This window comes from Ranitomeya variabilis, chromosome 7, assembly GCF_051348905.1.
Source record: "Ranitomeya variabilis isolate aRanVar5 chromosome 7, aRanVar5.hap1, whole genome shotgun sequence".
Lineage (NCBI taxonomy): Eukaryota > Metazoa > Chordata > Amphibia > Anura > Dendrobatidae > Ranitomeya > Ranitomeya variabilis.
In genome coordinates this window covers 73,870,095-73,889,552 of record NC_135238.1, presented here as the reverse complement: position 1 = coordinate 73,889,552, position 19,458 = coordinate 73,870,095, and positions in this window count along the sequence as shown.

Genomic DNA, 19,458 nt, shown 5'->3' with positions numbered 1-19,458 from the left:
GTAAGACTTTCAAAAACTTGCTACTTAATTTTTACCATGCATTTCCTTGGCACCCTACTCCCCATACTGTAGACCTCTTGTGTCAAAATAGTACTGCACTGCCTCACACCCCTGTATGAGGGGGATCGAGCTATACAAAGCCCCCACATCGAGGCTACCGAGAAACTTTCAGCAAAGTCGGGTTTCATGAAACCCGACCTGATCCTAGTGTGGGATCGGCCATGAGGTCGGCGATCTCCGTGCCAAAGTCGCGTTTCATATGACGCTTTCACTGCCATTTTTCAGCCAATGAAGGAGGACGCAGAGTGTGGGCAGTGTGATGACATAGGTCTCGGTCCCCATCATCTTAGAGAAGGGCATGACAGTGATTGGCTTGCTTTCTGCGGCATCACAGGGGGTATAAAGGGGCGTGCACGCCGACCGCCATCTTACTTCTGCCGATCTTAGCATAGGGAGAGGTTGCTGCAGCTTCATCAGAAGAAGGGATATAGTTAGGGAGGGAAGATTAACCCCCAAACCACTTGTGCTGTAGCGATTTCCACTTTCCAACACCACCTTTTTTTTGCAGGGACAGTGGAGGCTATATTTTTTTGCATCAGCTCTGTAGCTTATTAGGCTGCCTTATAAGTCTCCCTGATAGCTGCATTGCTGTTTGCATGCTGCTGTGCAAACCAACTGCTTTTTTAAAAGCAAAAATCCTGTTGCTCCTTTCAGCACTGTTATCTTGTTTATTTGTCCACAGTGCACTTTTGTGTGCAGCAGTCCTTTTTATTGCTGCCATACTTGTCCTGAGATCATTGTAGGGAGATTGAAATTGTACTACAGTCCTTGTATTTTTTCATATATCTTCCAGCCACTTTCTGCCATTTACATTGTGTTGTTTTGAATACTGGGCCTGAGTTTTGGTTCAGTCTCCAAAAAAAAAAAAGTGAGATTCAAATCCTCACAAAGTGGATATACTACAGTCCTGTTAGTTTGTCGTATATCAGCCAGCCACTTTCTGCCACTTACATTGTGTTGTTTTATACACTGGGCCTGAGTTTTGGTTCAGTCTCCCCCCCAAAAAAAGGGAGATTCAAATTCTCACAAAGTGGATATACTACAGTCCTGTTAGTTTGTCGTTTATCAGCCAGCCACTTTCTGCCACTTATATTGTGTTGTTTTATACACTGGGCCTGAGTTTTGGTTCAGTCTCCCCCAAAAAATGGAGATTCAAATTCTCACAAAGTGGATATACTACAGTCCTGTTAGATTGTCGTATATCAGCCAGCCACTTTCTGCCACTTACATTGTGTTGTTTTATGCACAGGGCCTGAGTTTTGGTTCAGTCTCTCCAAAAAAAGGGAGATTTAAATTCTCAACAAGTTTATATACACCTTCTACCTTGTTTTACAGTACCATATAACGGTTGTTATTTTGGTTAGATTTTCCAAAAAATGAGGAAGTCTGATGGAAGAGCCCATGGGCGGTCATTGCCAGCTGGCACTGATGGTGGTGGTGCATCTGGTGGTAGTGGCAAAAGCTCAGTAGCACCTAAGGCTGGAGGTGTTGAGCCAGCGTCATCGTCTGGCTACACAAGGCCTCAAAGGCTCCCTTATCTGGGAGTAGGAAAACAGCTTTTAAAGCCGGAGCAGCAGGAAAAAGTTTTGGCTTTCCTTGCTGACTCAGCCTCTAGCTCTTTCGACTCCTCTTCAGAAAGTTCCAAATATAAAAGCAGCGAGTCGTCAGTGGATGCTCCCGGTCAGGAACAAGACGTTTCCTTGTGTCCTTCACCCAAACCAAAGTGAAGGATGTGTTAGGCAAAACTACAGGTTACTCCATGGAGCTCTTTACACATACCGTGCCAGGGTTAGAAAGGGAAATTGTTAACTGCCCATTACAAGATGAATCGGACATGGGGGGCACTGATGCACAGCCACAGCTAGATTATTATGCTGTTCCATTGACTCAGATCACTACATTGCCCTCGCAGTGTACTGAGCCTGAATCTGACCCTGATGAGACTATGGTGCCCCGTCCCGAACGCTATAGCACCTTACACAGTGACACAGAGGAAGGTGCACATGACATTGAAGAGGAGGTGTTAGATGACTCAGTTGTTGACCCAGATTGGCAGCCATTGGGGGAAGAGGGTGCCGCTGCCAGTAGCTCAGAAGTGGAGGAGGATGATCCGCAGCAGCCATCTACATCGCAACAGCTGTCATCTGGCAGGCCCGTATCAGGCCAAAAACATTTGTGAAAAACAAAAACAGTTTTAGGACAGTGTGGCCATCCAGTGAAAGTAGCACAGCGTGCAATGCCTGAAAAGGTATTCCATAGTAGGAAGAGTGCAGTGTGGCAATTTTTTAACCAAGATCCATATGATCAGTCAAACGTTATCTGTAAGAAATGCTCAAAGACCTTTAGCAGAGGGAAGATTCTTCAAAATTTAAATACAACGTGCATGCTTAGACATTTAACCTGCATGCACTAGCAAGCCTGGACTAACTACCAAACGTCATGTACCGTTGGTGCACCTGCTCAGAATGAAGGCAGTCAGCAATGCTACATTGCTTCCCTCACTGTAAGCCCACCGGTTAGGACACCACCAGCAGCAAATGTTGAGGTATCGTCGCAAGGCCAAAGCAGTCAGGGATTCACAAGGTTTTGGGTACAAAAAACTGTATGTAGGCCAACATCAAGAATACCATCACCAACCCTCTCTCAATCCGCCATGTCCACTAGCACCACCACCACTAGTTCCACCATATGCAGCTCTCCAGTCCAGCTCACCCTACAAGAGACTCTCGTAAGGAAAAGAAAGTACTCATCCTCTCATCCGCGTACACAGGTTTTGAACGCTCACATTGCTATACTAATCTCGTTAGAGATGATGCCCTACCGGTTGGTTGAAAGCGAAGCTTTCAAAGACCTGATGGCCTATGCAGTACCACGCTATGACCTACCCAGTCAACACTTCTTTGCGAGAAAAGCCATCCCAGCCATCCACCAGCATGTCAAAGACCGCATTGTCCATGCACTGAGGCAATCAGTCAGTGGAAAGTTGCACATCACAACAGATGCATGGACCAGTAGGCATGGCCAGGGACGTTACGGATCCATCATGGCACACTGGGTTAATGTGGTGGATGCAGGGTCCACAGGGGACAGCCATAGTGGGACAGTTCTGCCTAGCCCACGATCTAGGAAACAGTTGGCTGTAGGCGTTCGCCACCCCTCCTCCTCCTCCTCTGTTATGATCTGGTGGCCTAAGAGCAGCATGAGACATACTCTGGAGAAGGTGGTACCTGTACTGACCGCAGACCCTGAACTTAACACCACAACTAGAAGTAGCCGTGGAATGTACCTAGCGCTCCCTAGACATCTCGACACAGCCAGAGGACTAATTACCCCTAGAGATAGAAAAGGGAAAACTATCTTGCCTCAGAGAAAATCCCCAAAGGATAGACAGCCCCCCACAAATATAGACTGTGAGAGGAGAGGGAAAAAACATACACAGACTGAAATGATAATTTTGCAAAGGAGGCCACTTCTAGCTAAATAGAAAGGATAGGACAGAGTACTATGCGGTCAGTATTAAAACACTAGAAAATATCCACCACAGAAAATACAAAATCTCCACAGCTAACTAAAGATATGGAGGGTATATCTGCATCTCCAGAGATACCAGCTAGCTAAACAAATCCTTATTCAGACCAAGCTGGACAAGACGAAAACATGGAAAAGAACTGAACAATAAGGCCACAGCATGTGGACAGCAAAAATCAAGGCCAAAACTTATCTTTGTTGAAATGAAATGAAAGCAGAAGAGACCAGGCAGGGATGTGAATCATCCAGGAGCAATGGACAACTGGCACTGACTAAAGGGTGAAGCAAGACTAAATAGCCCAGTCAAAATTGCAAAAAGTGAACACACCTGATAATTGCTGCGATTCAGAGACAGCAGCGCTACCACTTACAACCACCGGAGGGAGCCCAAGAGCAGAATTCACAACACTCCTCCTCCAGAAATGAAAGCTCATCCACAGAGCACAGTTGCACGACCACTCCATCCGCAGCTGCCAGTGTTGCACACGAGGTGTCCCATTATCAAACAGCTAGTGGTGAGCATCAGCAGGCTGTGTTACAAATGAAGTGTTTGGGTGACAACAGACACACCGCGGAAGTACTGGCCGAGTACTTGCAGCAAGAAACTCAGTCATGGCTGGGCAGTGTACATCTTGAGGCAGGCAAGGTAGTCAGTGATAACGGAAGGAATTTTATGGCTGCCATAGCCCTTTCAGAAATGAAACACATACCTTGCCTGGCTCACACCTTGAACCTGATGGTGCAGTGCTTCCTGAAATATTATCCGGGGTAACCAGCCCTGCTCCTGAAGGTGCGAAGACTTTGCTCGCACATCTGCCGGTCGCCCGTACACTCCAGCCGTATGCTGAACCATCAGTGATCGCTGAATCTTCCCCAGCACTGCCTAATAATCAATGTTGCAACAAGGTGGAACTCCATATTGCACATGGTTCAGAGGCTGTGCGAACAGAGGCGTGCTGTAATTAATTTGTGGGAGGATACACATACACAGGCAGGCACTTGGATGGCAGACATGGAGGTGTCTGGTGTGCAGTGGTCGAAGCTACAAGACCTCTGTCAAGTCCGTCAGTGTTTTGAGGAATGCACACGGCTGGTAAGTGCAGGTGACGCCGTCATAAGCATGAGCATCCCACTAATGCTTCTGCTGATGCAAAGTTTGATGCACATTAAGGAGCAGGCATCTGCAGCTGAGGAGGAGGGAAGCTTTGATGACAGTCAGCCATTGTCTGCTCAGGGAACTGACCTGGACGAGGTGGCGGACGAAGAGGAGGAGTAGGAGGATGATGGGGATGAATATTTATGGGAGGACGATGCTTCTCAGGGGGCAATAGAAACTGGTGGCGTTACAAGGTCAGGTACAGGGTTTTTGCGGGACACAAGTGATGTTGATTTGCAAGAAAGTGCTCCTCAACCCAGCACAAGCAGTGAATTGACACCTGGAACATTGGCCCACATGGCTGAGTATGCCTTGCGTATCCTAAAAATGGACCTCCGCATTATCAAAATGATGACTGATGACGATTAGTGGTTCGCCTCCTTTATCCATAATATAAAGGAAAATTACAAAATATCATGCCACATGAGAACCTTGAACAAATATTGGCTACCAAACATGCAACTCTTCTAGACCGTTTGGTTCAGGCATTCCCAGCACACAGCGGCGGTGATGGTTTTCACACGAGCCGGAGAGGGCAACATGGCAGAGGTGTTAGAGGTGCACAAATCTGAAGTGGCATTGGACAGAGGGGTTTTATGACCAGGTTGTGGAGTGATGTCGCCATGACCGCTGACACGACAGGTACTGCTGCATCGATTCAAAGTGACAGGAGACAGCATTTGTCCAGTATGGTTACGAACTACTTTTCCTCCCTTATCGATGTTCTCCCTCACAGGTCATTCCCCTTTGATTACTGGGCATCTAAAATAGACATCTGGCCTGAATTGGCAGAATATGCATTACAGGAGCTCGCTTGCCCTGCTGCTAGTGTGCTATCAGAAAAAGTCTTCAGTGCTGCTGATTCAATACTGACCGAAAAACGGACACGTCTGGCTACCCGAAATGTTGATGATTTAACCTTCATTAAAATGAACCAATTATGGATTTCAAATTATTTGGCCCCATCTTCCCCTGCTGACACGTAGCTTGCCTGAAAAATGTCTTGCTTTTGGCCTCCTCTTACTGACTGCTCCAATTCCTCCATTTGCAGCTGCTGAATGTCCACCATAGGCCATTTTTATACCTCCCTAAATGGGCTGACTCCCCCCACAGGGCCATGGTCACCACCTGGCGCAAGCACCCGTGCGAGGGCCGTTTGCCTGGACAGGTTGGTGTGCCCACTCTTGGGCGATGGCACTGGCACAGGGTCCCTCATAGTACAATGAAGTGTCTCTGATGGTGGTGGTGCACAACCAACGTCAGACACACCGTCGTAATATGAGGGGCCCTGTTCCAGTACCTCCTCCCACGAGAGAGTGTTCCCCCCAGCTCGAACAGTGCTCTACCACTTGCAATACTTACCTCTCCCTGCTCCACCACTGTGTAGTCTGGGCTGTTAAATCCTTCAATGGCACTGCCAATACAAATTTGTTGAAATGATAGATGATAGGTAAAATATACAGGGGCCCTGGCCTCCATTTAGACCAGTTAATACTTTGCGCCTACTACCAATGTCTGCTACTCAGCAGAGGAGCCCACCCGTGTACCTAGCTATGCCACCTGTTTACTTATGAACAATTTTTTGGCAGACATTTAGCCCACTTTATTATTTGGGTCTACTAACTGTGTCTGTCACTCATTACAGTTGTCCTCCACTGAACAAAGCAATGCCGCCTGTTTAGTCCTGTTACCAATTTTGAACTGCATTTAGACTACTTTATTATTTGGGCCTACTAACTGTGTCTGCCCCCCATTACAGTTGTCCCCCACTGAACAAAGCAATGCTGCCTGTTTAGTCCTGTTACCACATTTGAATTGCATTTAGCCCACTTTATTATTTGGGCCTACTAACTGTGTCTGCCGCTCATTACAGGTGTCCTCCACTGAACAAATCAATGCCGCCTGTTTAGTCCTATTACCAATTTTGAACTGCATTTAGCCTACTTTATTATTTGGGCCTACTAACTGTGTTTCTTCCTCATCCAGCCCATTGCCCAGCCACTGCTAGATGAGTCTGCTGGTACATTGACCCACACCACTACATTCCCCTTGCACTCTACACAGCCAGAAACTGACCCTGCTGAACGTCAGGTTCCCCTTCCCGCATACTATACCACCTTACACGGGGACAAAGAGGAAGGTGCAGATGAAAGTGCAGGTTCCTTCATCAGGTGGGGGGGCATACTCGTTGGCGATGTCACTAGCACAGGGCCCCTCATAGTACGCAAAAGTGTCTCTGCCGTGGGAGGTGCCACCCGCCATCAAACACACCGCCGTACTATGAGTCCTGTTACCACATTTGAACTGCATTTAGCCCACTTTATTATTTGGGCCTGCTAACTGTGTCTGCCACTCAATACAGTTGTCCTCCACTGAACAAAGCAATGCCGCCTGTTTAGTCCTGTTACCAATTTTGAACTGCATTTAGCCTACTTTACTATTTGGGTCTACTGTTATGATCTGGTGACCTTGGAGCCACATGAAACTTTCCCTGGAGTCGGTGGAACCTGTACTGACCGCAAATCCTGAACTAAGACCGCAACTAGAAGTAGCCATGGGGTGTGCCTAACATACCCTAGACACCTCGACACAGCCGGAGGACTAAATACCCCTATAGATGGAAATAGGAATGCTACCTTGCCTCAGAGCAGACTCCCAAAGGATAGGCAGCCCCCCACGAATAATGACTGTGAGTAGGAGAAGAATAGACACACGCAGGTAGAAAACAGGATTTAGCAAAAGAGGCCACTCTAGCTAAATAGGAAAGGATAGGACAGATTACTAGGTGGTCAGTATTAAAACCCTTCCAAAAATATCCACAGCAGATAATACAAAAAGTTCCACAATCTAACTAAAGACATGGAATGTATATCTGCCACTCCAGAGAATCCAACAAGACTGAGAAAATACTGACACAATCTAAGCTGGACAAGAAAACACAAAGAATAGCACTGAATTGTGAAGCACACAACATGTGTGCCACAGGAAAAAAAAAACCAGACACTTATCTTTGAAGATTTGGCAGAAAGGCAGGAGGAACCAGGCAGAGGTCCTACACATCCCAACAACAATTGACAACTGGCAAGGACTAATGAATCCTGCACGCCTAAATACCCCAGTCAGAACTGCAATCAGCAGATACACCTGACCAGGACTGCAACTCAGGGGCAACTGCATTACCACCTACAACCACCAGAGGGAGCCCAAAAGCAGAATTCACAACAGTACCCCCCATTGAGGAGGGGTCACCAAACCCTCACCAGAGCCCCCAGGCCGATCAGGACGAGCCAGATGAAAAGCATGAACCAAATCAGCAGCATGGACATCAGAAGCAAAAACCCAAGAATTATCCTCCTGGCCATAACCCTTCCATTTGACAAGGTACTGAAGCCTCCGCCTCAAAAAACGAGAATCCAAAATCTTCTCAACCACATACTCCAACTCCCCATCAACCAAAACAGGGTCCGGAGGATCAACAGAGGGAACAACGGGCACCACATATTTCCGCAATAAAGATCTATGGAAGACATTATGGATAGCAAAAGAGGTCGGAAGCGCCAATCAAAAAGACACCGAATTAATAATCTCAGAAATCCTATAAGGACCAATAAACCGAGGCTTAAACTTAGGGGAAGAGACCTTCATAGGAAAATGTCGGGAAGACAACCAAACCAAATCCCCAACCCAAAGCTGGGAACCAACACACCAACGACGGTTAGCAAAACATTGAGCCTCCTCCTGAGACAACACCAAATTTTCCACCACATGAGCCAAAATCTGCTGCAACCTGTCAACCACAGAATCCACACCAGGACAGTCAGAAGGCTCAACCTGCCCAGAAGAAAAACGAGGATGAAAACCAAAATTACAAAAAAAAGGCGAAACCAAAGTAGCCGAACTAGCCCGATTATTAAGGGCAAACTCGGCCAATGGTAAAAAGGCCACCCAATCATCCTGATCGGCAGACACAAAGCATCTCAAATAAGTCTCCAAAGTCTGATTAATTCGCTCGGTCTGGCCATTTGTCTGAGGATGAAATGCAGAAGAAAAAGACAAATCAATGCCCAGCCTAGCACAAAAGGCCCGCCAAAACCTAGAAACAAACTGGGAACCTCTGTCGGACACAATATTCTCTGGAATACCATGCAAATGAACCACATGCTGAAAAAACAACGGAACCAACTCTGAAGAGGAAGGCAATTTAGGCAAAGGCACCAAATGAACCATCTTAGAAAACCGGTCACAAACAACCCAGATAACCGACATCCTCTGGGAAACCGGAAGGTCAGAAATAAAATCCATAGAAATATGCGTCCAGGGCCTCTCAGGGACCGGCAATGGCAAAAGTAACCCACTAGCACGGGAACAACAAGGCTTGGCCCGCGCACAAGTCCCACAGGACTGCACAAAAGAATGCACATCACGTGACAACGAAGGCCACCAAAAGGACCTACCAACCAAATCTCTGGTACCAAAAATACCAGGATGACCAGCCAACACAGAACAGTGAAAATCAGAAATCACTCTACTAGTCCATCTGTCAGGAACAAACAATTTCCCCACAGGACAGCGGTCAGGTCTATCAGCCTGAAATTCCTGAAGAACCCGCCGTAAATCAGGGGAAATAGCATAAAGGACCACCCCTTCTTTCAGAATGCCGACCGGTTCAAGGACCTCAGGAGAATCAGGCAAAAAACTCCTAGAAAGAGCATCAGCCTTAATATTCTTAGAACCCGGAAGATACGAAACCACTAAATCAAAATGGGAAAAAAACAAGGACCATCGAGCCTGTCTATGACTCAACCGTTTGGCAAACTCGAGGTAAATCAAATTCTTATGATCGGTCAAGACCACAATACGGTGCTTGGCCCCCTCAAGCCAATGTTGCCACTCCTCAAATGCCCACTTCATAGCCAACAACTCACGATTGCCGACATCATAATTGCGTTCCGCAGGCGAAAACTTTCGAGAAAAGAAGGCACACGGTTTCATCAAGGAACCATCAGAATTCCTCTGAGACAAAACGGCCCCTGCCCCAATCTCAGAAGCATCAATCTCAACCTGAAACGGAAGAGAAACATCTGGTTGGCGCAACACCGGAGCAGAAGTAAATCGGCGTTTAAGCTCCTGATAGGCAGAGACAGCCGCAGAGGACCAATTCGCCACATCGGCGCCTTTTTTCGTCAAATCAGTCAATGGTTTAACCAGGCTGGAGAAGTTAGCAATGAAACGGCGATAAAAATTTGCAAAACCAGGCAGAGGTCCTACACCTCCCAACAACAATTGACAACTGGCAAGGACTAATGAATCCTGCACGCCTAAATACCCCAGTCAGAACTGCAATCAGCAGATACACCTGACCAGGACTGCAACTCAGGGGCAACTGCATTACCACCTACAACCACTGGAGGGAGCCCAAAAGCAGAATTCACAACAGTCTACTAACTGTGTCTGACACTCATTACAGTTGTCCTCCACTGAACAAAGCAATGCCGCCTGTTTAGTCCTGTTACCAATTTTGAACTGCATTTAGCCTACTTTATTATTTGGGCCTACTAAATGTGTCTGCCCCTCATTACAGTTGTCCTCCACTGAACAAAGCAATGCTGCCTGTTTAGTCCTGTTACCACATTTTAATTGCATTTAGCCCACTTTATTATTTGGGCCTACTAAATGTGTCTGCCCCTCATTACAGTTGTCCTCCACTGAACAAAGCAATGCTGCCTGTTTAGTCCTGTTACCACATTTTAATTGCATTTAGCCCACTTTATTATTTGGGCCTACTAACTGTGTCTGCCGCTCATTACAGGTGTTCTCCACTGAACAAATCAATGCCGCCTGTTTAGTCCTGTTACCAATTTTGAACTGCATTTAGCCTACTTTATTATTTGGGCCTACTAACTGTGTTTCTTCCTCATCCTGCCCATTGCCCAGCCACTGCTAGATGAGTCTGCTGGTACATTGACCCATGCATACATATTAATCCTATATGACCTATAGCAAATAGATGCTTGGTCCCATTCCGTAATACTCAATGAAACAACAGAACCATATAAAATCATAACATGGCTCCAGGAGGAAGGTTCCTGGAGCCATGTTATGATTTTATATGGTTCTGTTGGTACATTGACCCACACCACTACATTCCCCTTGCACTCTACACAGCCAGAATCTGACCCTGCTGAAAGTCAGGTTCCCCTTCCCGCATACTATACCACCTTACACGGGGACAAAGAGGAAGGTGCAGATGAAAGTGCAGGTTCCTTCATCAGGTGGGGGGGCATACTCGTTGGCGACGTCACTGGCACAGGGCCCCTCATAGTACGCAAAAGTGTGGGAGGTGCCACCCGCCATCAAACACACCGCCGTACTATGAGGGGCCCTTTGCCAGTGCCAATGCCAACGAGTGGGCCCCCCCTGCTTGCTCAGGATCACAGCACTTGCAAAGTTGAAATACTTACCTCTCCCTGCTCCACCGCCGTGACGTATTCCACATTTCCTGGGCCCACGAAAATCTTGAGCCAGCCCTACCCCCCCCACAACTTTAGCCAAATGACCCCCAGTTTTCAATGCCTAACTATTATTATAAAGTAAATTAAGATTGACAAGCTTAAGTAATAGGAATTGATGTTTTTGGCATTAAAATGGGCACTGTAAGTGTTTTCCTGTCCTCCACTCAATGCCGACTTTGATTCCCCATTGACTTGCATTGGGTTTCGTGTTTCAGTCGGCCCCCGACTTTTCGCAATAATCGGCCGATTTCACCCAACCCGACTTTTGACAAAGTCGGGTTTCGCGAAACCCGACTCAATCCGAAAAAAGTAAAAGTCGCTCAACTCTACTGATTGGTCCATCTGTTTCAGAAATCAATCTTAAAATGGGGAGTGTAGTTACTGTTACAGTTAAATGGAATCTGTTACCTCAAAAGTGGCCTATAAACTAAGGCCACTGGCATCAGTGGCTTATCTACAGCATTCTGTAATGTTGTAGATAAGCCCCCGATGTATCCTGAAAGATAAGAAAAACAGGTTATATTAAACTCACCCATGGGCGGTCCCAGTGCGTCCGGTCCGATGGGTGTCCAGGGCCGGTGCCTGTTATGACCCCAATGGCGAGGGTCTCAGAGGAACGTGGAAGTCTGCAGAATACAAAAATCCAGCTCATAGGGCAGTGGTAACTGGGTTGACCATATATCTACTCCTAACGCCAACACTAGAAGTAGCCGGGGATCATTCCTACGTTGATTCTAGATGACACGCGCCAGCCGGAGAATCTAGCTACCCCTAGTAGAGGAAAACAAAGACCTTTCTTGCCTCCAGAGAAAGGGACCCCAAAGTTGGATAGAAGCCCCCCACAAATAACGACGGTGAGGTAAGAGGAAATGACAAACACAGAAATGAACCAGGTTTAGCACAGAGAGGCCCGCTTACTGATAGCAGAATAAAGAAAGGTAACTTATATGGTCAACAAAAACCCTATCAAAATCCACACTGGAAATTCAAGAACCCCCGAACCGTCTAACGGTCCGGGGGGAGAACACCAGTCCCCTAGAGCTTCCAGCAAAGGTCAGGATATAGATTTGGAACAAGCTGGACAAAAATACAAAACCAAAACAAATAGCAAAAAGCAAAAGGCAGACTTAGCTGATATAACTGGAACCAGGATCAGTAGACAAGAGCACAGCAGACTAGCTCTGATAACTACGTTGCCAGGCATTGAACTGAAGGTCCAGGGAGCTTATATAGCAACACCCCTAACTAACGACCCAGGTGCGGATAAAAGGAATGACAGAAAAACCAGAGTCAAAAAACTAGTAACCACTAGAGGGAGCAAAAAGCAAATTCACAACAGTACCCCCCCCTTAGTGAGGGATCACCGAACCCTCACCACGACCACCAGGGCGATCAGGATGAGCGGCATGAAAGGCACGAACTAAATCGGCCGCATGAACATCAGAGGCGACCACCCAGGAATTATCCTCCTGACCATAGCCCTTCCACTTGACCAGGTACTGAAGCCTCCGCCTGGAGAGGCGAGAATCCAAGATCTTCTCCACCACGTACTCCAACTCGCCCTCAACCAACACCGGAGCAGGAGGCTCAGCAGAAGGAACTACAGGCACAATGTACCGCCGCAACAAGGACCTATGAAATACATTGTGAATAGCAAACGACACAGGAAGATCCAGACGAAAAGATACAGGATTAAGGATTTCCAATATCTTGTAAGGCCCAATAAAACGAGGTTTAAATTTGGGAGAGGAGACCTTCATAGGAACAAAGCGGGAAGAAAGCCACACCAAATCCCCAACGCGTAGTCGGGGACCCACACCGCGGCGGCGGTTGGCAAAGCGCTGAGCCTTCTCCTGTGACAACTTCAAGTTGTCCACCACATGATTCCAGATCTGCTGCAACCTATCCACCACAGAATCCACCCCAGGACAGTCAGAAGGCTCCACATGACCCGAAGAAAAGCGAGGATGGAAACCAGAGTTGCAGAAAAAAGGCGAAACCAAGGTGGCGGAACTAGCCCGATTATTAAGGGCAAACTCAGCCAACGGCAAGAATGTCACCCAATCGTCCTGATCAGCAGAGACAAAACACCTCAAATAAGCCTCCAAAGTCTGATTGGTTCGCTCCGTCTGTCCATTAGTCTGAGGATGGAAAGCAGACGAAAACGACAAATCAATGCCCATCCTACTACAAAAGGATCGCCAGAACCTGGAAACGAACTGGGATCCTCTGTCTGACACAATATTCTCAGGGATGCCGTGCAAACGAACCACGTTCTGGAAAAACACAGGAACCAGATCGGAAGAGGAAGGCAGCTTAGGCAAAGGAACCAAATGGACCATCTTGGAGAAGCGATCACATATCACCCAGATAACGGACATGCCCTGAGATAGCGGAAGATCAGAAATGAAATCCATGGAGATATGTGTCCAAGGTCTCTTCGGGACAGGCAAGGGCAAGAGCAAACCGCTGGCACGAGAACAGCAAGGCTTAGCTCGAGCACAAGTCCCACAGGACTGCACAAATGACCGCACATCCCTTGACAAGGAAGGCCACCAAAAGGACCTGGCCACCAGATCTCTGGTGCCAAAAATTCCCGGGTGACCTGCCAACACCGAGGAATGAACCTCGGAAATGACTCTGCTGGTCCACTTATCCGGGACAAACAGTCTGTCAGGTGGACAAGACTCAGGCCTATCAGCCTGAAATCTCTGCAACACACGTCGCAGATCCGGAGAAATAGCTGACAAGATAACTCCATCTTTAAGAATACCAACAGGATCAGCGACTCCAGGAGCATCAGGCACAAAGCTCCTAGACAGAGCATCGGCCTTCACATTCTTTGAACCTGGTAAATACGAGACAACAAAATCAAAGCGGGAGAAAAACAATGACCAGCGGGCCTGTCTCGGATTAAGGCGTTTAGCAGACTCGAGATACATCAGATTTTTGTGATCAGTCAAGACCACCACACGATGCTTAGCACCCTCGAGCCAATGACGCCACTCCTCAAATGCCCATTTCATGGCCAACAACTCCCGATTGCCCACATCATAATTTCGCTCGGCAGGCGAAAACTTCCTAGAGAAAAAGGCACAAGGTTTCATAACAGAGCAACCAGGGCCTCTCTGCGACAAAACAGCCCCTGCCCCAATCTCCGAAGCATCCACCTCAACCTGAAAGGGAAGTGAGACGTCAGGCTGGCACAAAACAGGCGCCGAAGTAAACCGGCGTTTCAACTCCTGGAAAGCCTCCACGGCAGCAGGAGCCCAGTTAGCTACATCGGAGCCCTTCTTGGTCATATCCGTCAAAGGTTTCACAATGCTAGAAAAATTAGCGATAAAACGACGGTAGAAGTTAGCGAAGCCCAAGAACTTCTGAAGACTCTTAACTGACGAGGGCTGAGTCCAATCAAGAATAGCTCGGACCTTGACTGGGTCCATCTCCACAGCAGAAGGGGAAAAAATGAACCCCAAAAAGGGAACCTTCTGTACACCAAAGAGACACTTTGAGCCCTTGACAAACAAAGAATTTTCACGCAAAATTTTAAAGACCAACCTGACCTGCTCCACATGCGAATCCCAATTATCAGAAAAAACCAAAATATCATCCAGATAAACAATCAAAAATTTATCCAGATACTTCCGGAAAATGTCATGCATAAAGGACTGAAAAACTGAAGGCGCATTGGAGAGCCCAAAAGGCATCACCAAGTACTCAAAATGACCTTCGGGCGTATTGAATGCGGTTTTCCATTCATCACCTTGCTTAATGCGCACAAGGTTGTACGCACCACGAAGGTCTATCTTGGTGAACCACTTGGCACCCTTAATCCGGGCAAACAAGTCAGACAACAGCGGTAAAGGATACTGAAATTTGACAGTGATCTTATTTAAAAGCCGATAATCAATACAAGGTCTCAAAGATCCGTCCTTTTTTGCCACAAAAAAGAATCCCGCACCAAGAGGGGAAGAAGACGGACGAATATGTCCTTTTTCCAGAGACTCCTTGATATATGAACGCATAGCGGTATGTTCAGGTACCGACAGATTAAACAGTCTTCCCTTAGGAAATTTACTGCCTGGGATCAAATCTATAGCACAGTCACAGTCCCTATGAGGAGGCAGTGCACTGGACTCAGACTCACTGAAGACATCCTGATAATCAGACAAATACTCCGGAACTTCCGAAGGCGTAGAAGAAGCAATAGACACAGGCAGGGAATCCTCATGAATACCACGACAGCCCCAACTTGAGACTGACATAGCCTTCCAGTCCAGGACTGGATTATGGGTCTGTAACCATGGCAGCCCCAAAACGACCAAATCATGCATTTTATGTAAAACCAGGAAACGTATCACCTCGCGGTGTTCAGGAGTCATGCACATGGTAACCTGAGTCCAATACTGCGGTTTATTTGCTGCCAATGGTGTAGCATCAATACCCCTAAGAGGAATAGGATTTTCTAATGGTTCAAGAGTAAAACCACAGCGCTTAGCAAATGAGAGATCCATGAGACTCAGGGCAGCACCTGAATCTACAAACGCCATGACAGGATAAGATGACAGTGAGCAAATCAAAGTTACAGACAGAATAAATTTAGGTTGCAAATTACCAACGGTGACAGGACTAACAACCTTAGCTATACGTTTAGAGCATGCTGAGATAACATGTGTAGAATCACCACAGTAGTAGCACAAGCCATTCCGGCGTCTATGAATTTTCCGCTCATTTCTAGTCAGGATTCTATCACATTGCATTAAATCAGATGTCTGTTCAGACAACACCATGAGGGAATTTGCGGTTTTTCTATCACATTGCACCGAATTAGGTGTCTGTTCAGACAACACCATGAGGGAATTTGCGGTTTTGCGCTCCCGCAACCGCCGGTCAATTTGAATAGCCAGTGCCATAGTATCATTCAGACCTGCGGGAACGGGAAAACCCACCATAACATTCTTAATGGCTTCAGAAAGGCCATTTCTAAAATTAGCGGCCAGTGCACACTCGTTCCAATGTGTCAGCACGGACCATTTCCGAAACTTTTGGCAATACACCTCAGCCTCGTCCTGCCCCTGAGACATAGACAGCAAGGCCTTTTCTGCCTGAATCTCAAGACTGGGTTCCTCATAAAGTAAACCGAGCGCCAGAAAAAACGCATCAAGATCAGCCAATGCCGGATCTCCTGGCGCCAGCGAAAAAGCCCAATCCTGAGGGTCGCCCCGTAAGAACGAAATAACAATTTTTACTTGCTGAGCAGAATCTCCTGATGAACAGGGTCTCAGGGACAAAAACAATTTACAATTATTCACGAAATTCCTAAACTTAAACCTGTCTCCGGAAAACAGTTCAGGAATCGGTATTTTAGGTTCTGACCTAGGATTTCTGATAACATAGTCTTGTATGCCCTGCACACGAGTAGCCAGCTGGTCCACACTTGTAATCAAGGTCTGGACATTCATGTCTGCAGCAAGCATAGCCACTCTGAGGTAAAGGGGAAGGAGAAAGAAAAAAAAAAAAAAAACTCAGAATCTTCTTTCTTATAATCCCTCTTCTGCAATGCATTAAACATTTAATACTGGCCTGGCAAACTGTTATGACCCCAATGGCGAGGGTCTCAGAGGAACGTGGAAGTCTGCAGAATACAAAAATCCAGCTCATAGGGCAGTGGTAACTGGGTTGACCATATATCTACTCCTAACGCCAACACTAGAAGTAGCCGGGGATCATTCCTACGTTGATTCTAGATGACACGCGCCAGCCGGAGAATCTAGCTACCCCTAGTAGAGGAAAACAAAGACCTTTCTTGCCTCCAGAGAAAGGGACCCCAAAGTTGGATAGAAGCCCCCCACAAATAACGACGGTGAGGTAAGAGGAAATGACAAACACAGAAATGAACCAGGTTTAGCACAGAGAGGCCCGCTTACTGATAGCAGAATAAAGAAAGGTAACTTATATGGTCAACAAAAACCCTATCAAAATCCACACTGGAAATTCAAGAACCCCCGAACCGTCTAACGGTCCGGGGGGAGAACACCAGTCCCCTAGAGCTTCCAGCAAAGGTCAGGATATAGATTTGGAACAAGCTGGACAAAAATACAAAACCAAAACAAATAGCAAAAAGCAAAAGGCAGACTTAGCTGATATAACTGGAACCAGGATCAGTAGACAAGAGCACAGCAGACTAGCTCTGATAACTACGTTGCCAGGCATTGAACTGAAGGTCCAGGGAGCTTATATAGCAACACCCCTAACTAACGACCCAGGTGCGGATAAAAGGAATGACAGAAAAACCAGAGTCAAAAAACTAGTAACCACTAGAGGGAGCAAAAAGCAAATTCACAACAGGTGCCCCCATCTTCATATGATGTTGTCCTCTTCTTTTCTTCCCGCCATGCTTCTGCGCAGGCGTTCTTATCTGCCCTGTTGAGGGCAGAGCAAAGTACTGCAGTGCGCAGGTGTCAGGAAAGGTCAGAGAGGCCAGGCGCCTACGCACTGCCATACTTTACTCTGACCTCAACAGGGCAGACAAAGTACACCTGCACAGGAGCCGCGTCAGAAAGACCAGAAGAGGAAGTCATCATATGAAGATGGGAGGCACTGGACCTGGACCGTGATGCCCATCAAACTGGACCGCACCGGGACTGCCCCTGGATGAGTATAATATAACCTGTTTTTCTTATCTTTCAGGATACATCGGGGGCTTATCTACAGCATTACAGAATGCTCACCCCCTGAGGAAGGAATACTTTCGGTGTTCCGAAACGCGCGTCGGGGTGGGCTTGGGGTCTTCCCACCGTGGATGCACATCAGGTAATTCCTTCGGGAAAGATAATCTTTTTATAGGTCCTATTTGGTTGCCATTAGTGGCTCCAATCTATTTATCTATGTGCACTTGAACGATAATATTACTGTTCTCAGGATGGTTATTTAATATTGATGTGCTCCCATATGCATTTATATATCCACTTTATGTGGTGTGGTACTAGCATTGTAGTATTTATTAGTGCGGTGGTATGACCCCATGGCCCAATGTGCTTTGTGCATTGACACTAGTTTTTCCTACTAGCCCCATTGGTTCCTGTTGTACCTTTTCTATGTACTGTTGTTTTAAATGTATTTAATAAAGATGTATTTTTATGGGATTAATCAACTGTGTCCTCTGTGGAGTATTAGGATTTCTGTTTTACAGTTGTCCCTTGACTTAGTCCTAGCATACACACATTTAGCACCATTATAGGTGTCTATTTGGCTTTAATATCATGCGTGTTCCATGTGTGTAAAATGCATGCCGCAATATTATTTACACTACTAACATCAGTAGTGTGGAATATGCAAAAAAAAGGGGGATATGACATGGTTTACTGTATGTAAACCATGTCTCATATCATGTCGGGTTTAGGCAGAAGAAATGAAAAGCCGGCAATTGAATTACCGGCTTTTCACATATATCGCGCTGAAGTAAATATAACAATTTATAGATTTTCCATTACCTTGCATTGGGTTTCGTGTTTCGGCCGATCCCCGACCGCGACTTTTCAAGAAGATCGTCCGCTTTCACTCGACTCGACTTTTGAGAAAGTCGGGTTTCGTGAAACCCGACTCGACCTCAAAAAAGGAAAAGTCGCTCAACCCTAGTTATAAGAACACAACTGGCTGTTTCCGGTTCACGTGTCTGTAATGGCAACATACAAATAGCGGACATCTCATATGCATAAGCCACACTCCCTGAAGAAGCTACATTAGTGAAATGTGCGTTGGGGCACAGGACCAACGCTGGGACGGGGTATCAACTATGGGTAAATACCTATAAATGGGCAACTATGCATACTTATTTTTCATAGTAGTGCACTATACTTGAGATTACGTTTATCACACGTGCACTTTTTTCTATGTCTTGCTAGTAGAGCTATATATATTGGATTATTAGGTATCCCATTTTCACCTTAAAGGGAACCTGCCCCCCCCCCAGTCGTTTCAAACTAAAAGAGCCACCTTGTGCAGAAGTAATGCTGCATTCTGTCAAGGTGGCTCTTTTAGTTCTGGGTGCTGTAACTAGAGAAATAATCAGTTTTATAATTTGTCAGAAATACCTGGTCTTCAGTTAAGGAGGCCGGCGTTTCCCCCCTGCTTTAGGCGCCACACAGCTGTCACTCACATCTTCTTGGCGCCGGGCGCCGCCTCCTCCTGACCGCTGTTTTG